We start from the raw sequence: 13,125 nt of genomic DNA, 5'->3' as shown, positions 1-13,125 counted from the left end.
TAAGTGCTGCAGTTCTGGTAGCATCTGGTGAGCTCTTGCTGGCTCCCTTGAAAATCCAGGGTAGAGGGTGTATATCTTGTATCGGCCCGTACCCATATCCACAGCAGGTCTCCAAGGTGAACATCCTCTGCATGTTTGGAACAAGGGGAGTCAGCAAGTCAGATCTGTATGTGGGATAAAGATTAGCTCCCAGTGCTGGTTCGGTCAGGTTGGGTGTGGAGTGGGGCTGGGCCTGAGCTGCAGCAGGGAGGAGCGGGTGTCCCAGTTACTCACCATTCCACCTCACGTCCAGAGGCTGGGCTGGACAAGCGGTGGACTGCAATGTTGCTTCAGCAACATTAGACGTGTGCTGGGCACTTCTCACCAATCTCCATGCCACAGTTCATGTCGGGACCTTCCTCCGTTCTCCCTCTCAGGGTGGGGCTCAACACAGTCCTCTCCGACACAGTGCCTTGGCCGACACTGTCTTAAACCTTGTGCAGACCAAGAAACTTCTGGATGATGTTCCATATGATTTCTTAGTCAGTATAAGTTCAATTTATATAGCACCTTTCACAAACCAAAGGATGATTTACATCGCCAAAAAAACAAAACAAAACAAAACAGTTGACTTCCGACTTTCTCATCCCCTTTCTCTTCCTTCTTATCAGCCTCATCTTTTTTCCCTCTCTCTTCCCTAATCTCAGGAGCCTGTTCTCAATCCAGCATTTGTCCCATAATCTGGGCCTCTGCAACATTGTGTTGTTGCTGAAGCAAGGAGAAACCCAGCAGCAACATTCTCCCAGAGATGGGGACAAATTTTGAGGGAGTCATCCTCTATTTGGTTCTCATTATCCTCAAAGTTTAGTGTGTTTACAGAGCTGTGTGGAGCCCACCAGTGCCTGGAGAGGAAAAACACCAGAGCTAGAGCCTTGGTAATGTAACATTAAAGGGGTGTGTGTCCCAATAAAACAATGTGAAATCTCTGCTTCTGCAACTGAGTGGAGCCAAGTGTCATGGCCGATGGACCCAGGTATAGAGGGGTGATCTGAGAAATAGAAAGCAAGGGAATGTGTGAATTTTAATGACTTGTCTGATTATGTTGTATATATCACTAACTGCCTCCTCCAGAGCCTCCAATCCTGAGAAAAACTATTTTTACTGGTCATTTACAGTAAAGAGGCTCTGAAATCACTGCTGTTTCAGGAAAAATGACAGACGTGGTCTAATCACATGGGATTAAAGCTACAGAGACACTCCAGTTATATTTTTTTATTACCTTATTACCACATGTCCACAGTTAAAACTATCCTACCCTATCCAAATAGAGCTCATGCAGCTGTTGATGGGGAAAAAGGCAGAAAAACCTGTGAACAAAACAGATGCAGAATGATTCAGACAAAGGATTTTTTTAAGAAGAAGAGAGCCAAACATAACCACTGAGTTTTATATCAATCTTCTGTTCTAGACTGTTCCTTTGTGTTGTTTTCTTTTTTGTGGTATGTTGCTGTGTTCTGGTTGATCTTCTTAAACTATCGTGTTCTTCCACTTGATCTCCATCTGTCCTCTATCCGAATAATTCTCAGCTCTGCCTGGACAAACACCTGACCCAGAGCACTGTGGACAGAGATCTCTCACACAAAATCCGAGAAGCTGAAGTTGGTTTTTACAAACTCTCCCTCTCTCTGTGAAAACACACCATTGCTCATGAGTGACCATCGGTCAGCGCCCCATAGAACAGAGACTGACAGAGAGGTGGAGGATCTGGCAGTGAGTGGACAGGGCAGTATCTACAGTTTCAGAAATGTTTAAACCACGTTTCTGCACTGTGTTCTCACAAAGATATTCAGAACTAAATCCAGAAATGTGCAGGTGACCCCAGAGGGTTAAACATTACCAAATAAGTTCAGACAATTCCACTATATTAAATATACACAGATGTTATAAGTGCAAGCTGATGGTACACTATTCAATATGAGATGTCTTTACTGAGGAAGCCTGATGTGAATCCAGATGTGAGGCTTAATGGACTTGCCCAGGGTCAGAATGGGTAATATATTCTGCCGCAGCCCAGTTGACCAGACTGAACCCCATTTGGGTAAAACGCCACATTTCCAGCATGGAATAAATGAATCTATTAAGCTCTGATTTCTCCATTTTTTATTTCCTCACCCAGAAATGCTGAAGGTGTCTGAGACGAGGCATAAAATACTTTGGCATGGTTGTTTGATGTATTCATTTGGAAGTCTTGTCATTTTACATGGTCAGGATTATGCTAAATTAGTGTATAGCGGCTTAGGGCAACCTCAAGGCGGCATAACGCTTTCATTTGGAAAATAACTACTGATTCCCACACAAGGCGCAGGGCACCCTGAGTAAATGGATAGGAGAATTTCAGTTTGTCTGCTTTCAATTCACCTTCTTCTAAAGCAGAACTCCAGGATCAGTAACTGAAAATTAATATTATAATTATGATTATTTCCTTTCAGAAACTGCCAAGATATAACATTAGTCTTCTAAGGAGCTATATACAGACTTCCCCATGTTATTAGTGCTCTAGCACACAGCAGTAGGTGGAGGCCTTAGCACTGGAGGCCCTGGAAAGATTCACTCATTCATGCATTCACCCAGTCACTCAACACCTGTGGAGTTTCACACAGTCATTCACAAATTCACACCTGTGGAGTTTCACACACTCGCCCAGTCATTCACACACTCGCCCAGTCATTCACACACTCACACCTGTGGAGTTTCATACACTCACCCAGTCACCTACACACTCACACCTGTGAAGTTTCACACACTCACTCCATCACTCACACCTGTGGAGTTTCACACACTCACCCAGTCACTCACACACTCACACCTGTGGAGTTTCACACACTCACCCAGTCACCCACACACTCACACCTGTGGAGTTTCACTCACTCACCCAATCACTCACAGCTGTGAACAGAGTCACACTGTCACTCCATCCACCAGCACATTCTTAGAGTTAACTATGTTTCTTGGGAACATGAATATGACCATGCATTTATAAAAGCTGAAATCCATATATCTTAGTGATTGCTATGGCAACGCACCTACATATCACATTTCTGAATAATTACTGAAAGCCTCCCCTTTTTTAGACCACGCTTGACCACTTTAGAGCCATTTGCTTTGGGCATCCAGCCTCCTGCTGTGTTAATTAATCCCACTTAGAGATTTAAACGATGGTCCATCATCACATCCCTTTTGAAGCATGAGCCCATGGCAGCAGTGTAAGATTCTCGTAGGTCAGTCTGAAAAATATTGATGCATAATTATCCACTACCTACAATCCAGCAAAGTGCCTCTCAGTTGAGCCCAATTGGCCCTAGTGAGGCCACTGTGGTCAATAAAACCTCAAAGACATCACACAGACTAGCCTGGTTTGAAGTAGCCCACACCCCTCAGGTAGACAGTCCTGTGTTGGCGCCAATATGTAGGGGCCAATGATAAAATTTCGAAAGGGGTTTAGCTGACTTCAGAGTAGGGGCCATTATCAGTCCCAGTGCAGTGTGGCTCACTGGGAAAGGGATGAAATTGTTCTATGAAAACTATACATATCTGCATAGGGGTAGGTGTGGCCTTGAGGTTAGAGAAGTGAGCTTGAGGCCGGGGGGTCCTGGGTTCGGTTCCTGGGACGAGCAAAAAAAATTAATTCATGGCTGAAGTGCCGTTGAGCAAGGTACCTAGCCCCCCAAAATCCCCCCAGTTGCCGAGGTGGTCACAGCCCACTGCTCCGGCTGTGTGTGTGTGTTCACTGCCCCTAGTGTGTGTTTGTGTGTTCACTACCAAAGATGGGTCAAATGCAGAGAAGCAATTTCCCTAATGGATCAATAAAGGTGTTTCTTCTTCTTCTGTCATCCTCAGAGCAGTAAAGACAGCCCTCAGTCCTTAGACATCAGAGAGATGGCAAAGGCATTTCATATTATTTCACACTCACATATGTCTTTTAAAAAAGCCTTTCTGGAACTATCTAATGAAGTCAGACCTGTCATTGCTGCTCTCGGCTTGCCCCATAATGATTTGGACACCCATTTCTGGACAAGCTGACATTGTCCAATGTAAAATAAAAAAACAAAAAGTCACACAAATAAAGCTGTGTCCAGCTGTAATTGGCACCAATAGCTGTCTGTGTTTTTTTTTTTTTTTTTTTTCTGGGGAAGACAATAGTCACATCCTGTGACTGTGTCCCTGTGATAATAATGGACATGTCCCTGTACGGCACTGTGGGAAGATAACACTAATTGTCCAAGTCTGCCACTCGCCATCATTGCAACCTGCTGGGTTTCACTGTCTCCGTAATTACCACATTTCATTTTATTGGAGAACTTCTATGGTCCTTTTCCATTTAAGAGACTCCTGAGTCCCCCAGGGTCCATAAGTTCCTGGGCAGCTGGTCATCCAGTATTTGTTCTTAAATGACGTTGATGTCTCTAACCCTCTGGTAGGACCTTAGAGAAGCTGCTGGAACAGTGTTGTGGGGACTATGAGGACATCTGTCACTGAAGACAGCTCCACAGCCCAGAGCTGTGGGACTTCACACCCTGCTTGGCTGACGCTTGGCATTGGGCATGGGACCTTAGGCTAGAGAATTGCAGAGTGTCCCTTTCCTTTCCTTGGGCTTCATACATGAGACATGTGCAAAACAAAACTGTTTAAATTGTTAATGAAACACATATTTTTTCGTAAATATCTAGATTCACAAGTGTGCATAGTCTAAAAATTCATAGGTATGGACACAATTTTGAAAATGGGTAAAGTGTATGTAAGGCAAGTGTAATTAAACATGATTGCACAAAAACTAATTAATTAAAATGTATTAAATAAATATTTAAATAATAGTTTTAATTAAATAGCAGACAAACAACTGTCTTCCAAATGCAGTTAGAGATCTGTGAGATATCATAGAGATAGTCAAATGGCTCCAAAGTCATAAAAGTCAGTTGGATCAAGATTGTATTTAGCTTTTGTGCATCTAACTGTAAAGGAAAATGCACCTCCTCCCAATTTGCAAACCATTGGTACATAGACAGGTTCCACTGATAAATCTCGTGTTTATGCAGCATTCCTGAATCTGCCAGACAGTTTTCATGAATGTCCATTTTATTCACAGTTTACTGATGTTTTTAGTGAAGTTTCATGTATGAGGCCCAAAGTGTCCACCAAGGGTTAAGCTGAAAGTAGCCAAATCCACTCCACTTATTAGGGATATCCACAATGTTCACACCGTCAGTGTAGTTAATGCAGCCGGAGGTGGAGAAGTGTCTCTGGGAGCGATGTTCTGCGCTGTCGGAGGATTACTCACATCCTGTTTGACAAATTACACCCAATCTAAACAGTGGTGGATTGGCAGGGAGCTAGAGAGCAACTGACATGGGATTAATTACCATGACAAATTACACCCACCCTGTCGGAGAATAGACAAACTGTGTTTTCTCTGTTTTTCCCCAAAAAACATCACTCTTAGCTCAGTGAGGGGTGCTGAACACCAAACCTACCATTTAGTGCTGGCTTATGCTGCATTTACATGTGTAAAAACAACGGATGCAGGTAACGCAGGCTGTTCAAAGACTAGACACACCTTCAGATGTGAGATCATTTTTTTCTTAAAACTCCTACAAGAATAGCAGGCCATTCAAGTACTTCAGCAAATAAGTTCAGTGTTGGGAGGGTTAATTAATCCTTTCATATGTATTCCAAAATACATGCTGTAAAATGTAACTGGTGACACTTTATGAATCCTGTATTCATAATGAAATGTAAAGGTATATATAGTGCGTTTTTGCATTGTGTTTGTATAATTACACATAAATAGACATAGTTACATACACAGCTCTTGAGCATGTGACTTCATAAAGGCAGGAGTTATAATGCAGTCTAATACCCCTTCATAAGAACACTGTACCTAGCAGCACCGGAATCCGGGCAGGGCTGAGTTCTCACAGGGGAGCTCCCGACATGCACTGCGGCCTCCCCCTGGTCAGTATTTTGGGTTTTTTCTTATTGGTATGTGTTATGCGGATGGGAGATGGTGTTTTGTGAGTTTGTGTGTGTGCCTGGTTTGTGATGATTGACAGGGGCAGAGTAGTATCCACCATCTGGGAGACTTGTGTGGCAGTGGGTGAGGCTCTGACACTCATCATCATCCACCAGATAATGCCTTATTCACTTGTTTCCTTATTAGTTTTGTCTTCCTTGTGTTTATAGTGGTTGTGGGATTGTAGGAACTTCACAGTGAGAGAAGAAAGACGTCCAGTTGAATGGATGAAGCCATCGTTTCTTCTCTGGAGCAGAAAAGGACAAGTCGTAAATAAAAAATAAAATAAGAAATAAACACTAGCAATTGAGCTTTCTTACATGCCTCATTTAACTAACAGTTGCTTGTCATCCATGTGTGTGTGTGTGTGTGTGTGTGTGTGGGGAGGAGATCTAATGCTCACTGACATTTTCCCTCAACGGACAACCCTCCCCCTCACTCTCCCTCGCCCCCTGAGGCTGAGCAGGCCAGTCGTTGGCCTTTTTTTCACTGATCCGAGACCACTTCTGCTGTTCCTCATTGGCTGTGGGTCCAGAGGTCAGGCACTGAGGACTGGCCCATAATCAGTTCAGTAGAGCGGTTTCCAGGCGTCCAGAGGATTGTGGTTCAAACAGGGTGTGGACCCCTGTCAGAAACAGCCGGCTGACATTTAGCTCCGTGAGGCGGACGTGGCGCTGGACCACTAACCAAGCGGACAGCAGGGAGACAGGGGGGTGGTCACCTCTCTATCTGACCTCATCACACCTTCCTCTGCCTGTTTTTCTTCTTCTGCGCTGCTGATGAAACAGTGCTGTGGAAATGAAGCAAGGGGTCTTTCTTACTCAATCTGGAACTACACTGTGTCCACTGTTGTGGTGTCCAAAGCAAGCACTGTGTTTAGTATGGAATTCTCTGGAGCAGCTGCACATGAGACTGCTTTACCGTACTCAGAGTAAAGTGTTGGCAAGTGCAATGTAAAAGCCCCTAGTAGAACATTTCTTTTTGGAAGTGATTGGATACTGTTTGATCTTAGTTTTGCTCTTGAGAACAGGGGGCTCTATTCCTGTGTGGATCCCAATATCTGTGTGCAGTCACAGGGACACAGTACTGAATAAATAATGCTGTCATTTGGATGTGATGAAGTACAGAGCCTCTCTGAGGTCATTAAACCCCCAGAGACATTTCCTGGAACAGAGTTCAATGGTGACCCTGATGTCCAGCTAAATCTGCCACTGAGGTCACTATCTCTGGCCTCCTGACCATCCCCATCCTCAATAAATCAGCTTGGTCACTCCCTCTCACCTCCTCTCTACCTAACAGCTGGTGTGAAGTGAGGGGACTGGTGTGTATCAGCTGCTGGGGCATCATCCAGGTGGAGGCTGGCCATTCATAGATGCTGAGATTAATTGATAATATCCCAAACATGGTCTAATGAGTACAGGAGGTGCAAGAAATGTTTTATCAATTTTGGGAGCTAATATTTTTTAAACGGCGGCACCGTGGCAGAGCAGGTAGTGTCTCTGTCCCAACTCCTGGGACCTGGAGGTTGTGGATTTGATTCCTGCTCCGGGTGACTGTCTGTGAGGAGTGTGGTGTGTTCTCCCTGTGTCTGCGTGGGTTTCCTCCGGGTGACTGTCTGTGAGGAGTGTGGTGTGTTCTCCCTGTGTCTGCGTGGGTTTCCTCCAGGTACTCTGGTTACCTCCCACAGTTCAGAGTGTGAATGTGTGAGTGCGTGTTGCCCTGTGAAGGACTGGCGCCCCCTCCAGGGTGTATTCCCACCTTGCACCCAATGATTCCAGGTAGGCTCTGGACTCTACATGACCCTGAACTGAATAAGTGGTTATAGATAATGAATGAATGAATATTTTTTAAACAAACATTTCCACTGCAGGTCTTAACAGTACATCTGACTTGGAAGAAGCTGAGCTTGATCTCTCTGACCTTCTCCATCCCTCAGGGACTCAATTTAGCCTCCACACACATATCGAGATCTTTAGACAGAGGTGACTTTCATGCCTCAACTGGTTTCAGACACATCCTACTGGATGCTAGCATTTGAACACTGTACTGCATCATGTTGCCATGTGCCTACTGCCTCTAATCAATACAGAAGTCCATTTTTGCCATGTCTTTCAGGAAATTGAAGTATTCCTTAGTAACCTGAGGAGCACGGGTTGCATGTGACATCACTGTGTAGAGCTGCTGTAATAGTCATTACTCAAACCCACAACACAAATAAAAACAGTGATATTTAAATAGTATGTTTTCTTTCAGCACTTCTAGTTTTCATGTAGACATTAAAATTAAAGTAATACAAGTATGGCTCCCTGACTCATTTATCCACATCACATCCATAAACAGAGCTCTATTTGCCTGTGTTGAGGAGCCCAGGCTGTGTCCAACATAGTCCCATACCCACTACATAGTACACATCAAAGATAATTGAAATAGAAATACTGCACCCAGAAAATGTGACCAGATTATTTAACAGAGGTAAGCAGGAAAAAGAATGAGATAAAAAAAAAATACAGGGCTGGTGTCTGTAGTCTCTTACACTTTGAAACAACACAGGAGTGAAATATGATGATTGCTGACGCTTGGGTATTATCTGTGTGTGAATAACTCAGAGAGCAGAGAGACACATTAGAGTCCATTAGATCCTATGACAATAGTGCTAATATATCTAACAGAATATAACAGTCTTGCTCTCCTCATTATGCAACCAAGAGGGATCATTTAACCCCTGACGCAGAGAGGCAGTAGGCTTCTGTGCTTCTAAGTGCTGTGAGCCTCTCTCCAGTGCAGGAAGAGGAGCTGTGTAAGAGATAAATCTTTTCATTTTTCCCATTGGTTTTCATTAGTATTGCGCTCTAATATGCGCTGACACAAAATACAATCATGTAACTGCAACCTATGGATAGTTTATCACAGCTCTCATGCCTCAGTTGGCTTGACCCTCAGCCTGCCACATGCCAAGGCCCTTTACGACATAATTTTCCCATATGGCATCAATTGCTTGAAATCAATAGGGTCAATATAAAATGTAATGTTTTACATTTCCTTTGGGAAACTTAAGTACATCTTAGTAACCTGAATATTAGGTAGAGAGGGCAGTGACCCAGACATTTTTCTTTTTTGAATATTTGGACAATTAGGAGGTCAGAAGTTAGCACAGGGGCAGATTTAGCCAGACATTGAGGACATTTTGAGCCCGACTCCATTCCCCCAGCCTTTTAATGGCCTCAGAGAGTCAGGAACTGTTTTACATCTCACCCAAAGCACTGCACAATTTGTTCAGTACAGTTTCCCTGTCACTGCACTAAGACATAGGGTTTCCACAAAGCACACAATCAGCGCTCTGTAAGGTTTACACGCCACGGTTTAGTCCCTACCCAGCCCGCTCAGAACCAAGAACAGCCACTAAACGCAAAAGAAAAAAGTATATATAGTGACGTTGTAGAGTAGGGACAATACAGTGAAAAAGCACCTTAAGGCGTGTCTGTAAACTATTGGACACAGTGAGATCAGCTATTGAGCAATGGAAACAGCAAGAAGTGAGGCAAGGTCTGGGTCGATTTAATTTTGCCACAAACAGAAGTCAAATGCGAGGAAATCATACATAAAAATGTGAGCGAATTCCAAATATCTGAGGAATTGCATTGCGCTCATTCCTCCGTCTGAATTAAGATTGAGTTGACTCTTATCCCTGACCCCAGGCCTGAATGCTGTCGAGTCTAAAGAAGCAGTCAGTGCCTCACGCTGCCTTGTGATGTCACTGAAAACTACGAACTGAACCAGGACTCTCAACTTTCTGATTCACAACTTCTGATTTCTGAACTTTCTGACATTCATATCTCACACATTCATTCACTCACTCATTCACTCACTGCCTCCTGCATCATTCACTTACACACACATTAACTCACTCACACATTCACTTAATCACACATTCACTCACTCACACATTCACTTAATCACACATTCATTTATTCACACATCCACTCACGTACACATTCACTCACTCACACATTCACTTACTCACACATTCATTTACTCAAACATTAATTTATTCACACATTCACTCACTCACTCACTCACTCAAATTCATTTACTCACTCACACATTCACTTACACATTAATTTACTCACACATCCATTCATGTACACATTCATTTCCTCACACGTTCACTTACTCACACATTAATTTACTCACACATTTATCCACACACACTCACTAACTCACATTCATTTACTCCCAGATTCACTCACACATTCACTTACACATTCATTTACTCACACACCGACTCACATACACATTCATTCACTCACACATTCACTTACACATTCATTTACTCACACATCCACTCACATACACATTCACTCACTTACACATTCATTTACTCACACATTCATTTCCTCACACATTCACTCACTCACACATTCATTTACTCACACATCCACTCACGTACACATTCACTCACACTAATTTACTCACACATCCACTCAGGTACACATTCACTCACTCACACATACACTAACAGATTTACCAACCAATTAATTTACTCACACTCACTTATTCTCATTCTTATTCTTTCATTAACATAAGTTCACACTCACTCATTCACTCAGTCCCCACCACACACACACACACACACACTCACACATTTGTTTCCTTACTCATTAACTAATCTACTCACTGAATGACCAATTCAATTTATCACTGTCACTTACTCACTCGTTCACTCACACACATACACTCAATCACTCTCTCACTCACTCATTCACTTACTCCTTCACTCACATGTATACAAAATTATTCACTAACACACTCATTCAGTTACATTTTCACTCCCATGTTTACTCACTCATTCATACCCTTGTCATTTACTTCCTCACTCATGTACTATTTCAATGCCTCACTCAGTCACTCCTTTATTCACTCACTCACTCACTAGAGTTTGACTAAATGCAGCCTTTTTATATCTTGTGCCTGTGGGTTTGTAATGACGGGTTTGAGCTTAAAGCCACTTTACAGCGGATGATAATCAGGTCTTAGGCCTGAAGTCTGCTCAAAATTGTCCACTCTCTTCCCTCCATTAAACTGCAGGAAGGGAATCGATATTTTATCCCGTCCACTTCGCTGCGAGAAGCAGCGGCTCTTCTCTCTTTTTCCCTGACCACATCATTACACTGCTGCTTTCCAGAGCCACGAGATTCTTCCTTTTATTTTCACATCCTCGCCCTTCACTCACTCCTCTTCAACTCCTTCATCACCAGACTGAGAAGAGAAGAGGAGACAAAATACACACTCCAGGAAACTGACGCACAATCCGTTTCTTCTTCTTCTTCTTCTTCTTCTTCTTCTTTGTCTTCTTCTTCATTGATGGCTCCATTAGCAGAGGACAGCAATAACTGTGGTGTAACATCTGGAAGCAAGCTGCAAATGCTTTAAAGCTTTGCCATGACTTTAAGTCTCATGTTTGTGTCTTTCCATGTTTTTATTAACTTTCCATGTTAGTTATTAACATCAGGAAAGATGAAGATAATTGAAAAGATTCAGTAAAACATAATGCAAAATGATTTATATTAATTATATTACTCTCATTATGCTATAGTCGAGGATAATGTTGCTACAAAATTTTACAACGACCAAAGCACTGTGTCTGTCTGTCCCTCAGCCGTCATGAATAATTCACAGGGGTTTTGTAAGTTAATAAATGGGAATCCAATTGAATGTGTTCCTTACCTGACTCAGGGTCAGTGATAATGTCGGGACGCTTCTGGGCGTCCAGTGGTTCAGTCTGAATCAGCCTCTTTAGCTGATTTCCTGTCAGGACCATATTGTCAGAAGATTTCCAGCTGCTGTCCATCCTTTCTGGCCTTGGGCTAATCATGACACAACTGTCTGCCATTTACGAGAAGCAGGAACATGTGCAGACAGTGTATGTCCAAATATTGGTCGAGTCAATTCAGCTACTTTAACGTTCGCCTCATTGCATCATTTCTAATGAAAAACAGGGGATGGAACGAGACATTCCAGAGCAGCTTAAGGTCACTGTGCTCAATGCCAAGCCTCAGCAAGAAGGGCTAATAAACCTCGGGCACCGGGAGCAGTGGATTGTGGTGGTGCTGTTGTAGTTTGGTTGTAGAGGGTTGTGAGTAAGTGGCAGGGTTAGAGTGGGGTGTGTTTAGACGTGATATTCTGTGTGTGATTCCCTCAGCAGGAGAAGAACAGAGAGAAGAACTGGGGCTGAAAGAGAGGATGAATGACAGATCCCTCCATATCTCTGAAATCTCTGGGAAATCCACGTCCTGTCTTGAGAATGACAGCTATCACTTCTTATAAAAGACGTGTACTGCTCCAAATCTCTCTCTCTCTCTCTCTCTCTCTCTCTCTCTCTCTCTCTCTCTCTACACACACATTTGTGTCAGAGATATTTTTATTATTAATTTCATGACAGAGAAAACTTTTACATCATAGGAAAAAAATGTTTATTCCTGTCAAGCAAACAAAAGATACTTTAAGATTTTCATTTTGTATTTAATTAATTTAAATGTAGCACAAAATGGTGGTAATCTCCTCTCTAGCTTTTCCCCAGGTGTAAGGAGAATGTCTTGGCCAAATGAAAATAAGAGAAAATGTAACCCCACAGTAACAGTGAAGAGTAAAAAGTGGGTCTCATGTCTAAAAGGCCGGCCGTATCACTGCGAAGTTAATGTGGCTGTAAATCTGGTGATGTGTTTCATGAAAATGGCTCAGTGTCTTTAAGCACTCTTTAAATTCAACCTTAAACTAGAGGAGCTTATCTTTCCAGCCGTGTTATTACCAATTTCACCTACTGTAGGCTTTTTCTTCAGTGGCTACTTAATCAGAGGATTTAATACACCATCCAGAACGAACAGCAGCAGCACTGCTCAAAGTCTTAGGCCCAAAACTAAATTTATAGCCATTTATCCTGGCTACAACTATGTGTTTTTTGCTTCATGAAGCTACATACAATCTTTGAACTGAAGAAAATAAACACAAATACTGTAGATTATCACCTACCCGTGATATAGTCACATATATAGGAGACTGCAATTCGTGGCATAGTCGCATAT

This window comes from Hoplias malabaricus, chromosome 1 (assembly GCF_029633855.1).
Source record: "Hoplias malabaricus isolate fHopMal1 chromosome 1, fHopMal1.hap1, whole genome shotgun sequence".
Classification (NCBI taxonomy): Eukaryota; Metazoa; Chordata; class Actinopteri; order Characiformes; family Erythrinidae; genus Hoplias; species Hoplias malabaricus.
The sequence above is the reverse complement of the archived record's forward strand: the minus strand, read 5'-3'. Positions refer to the sequence as shown.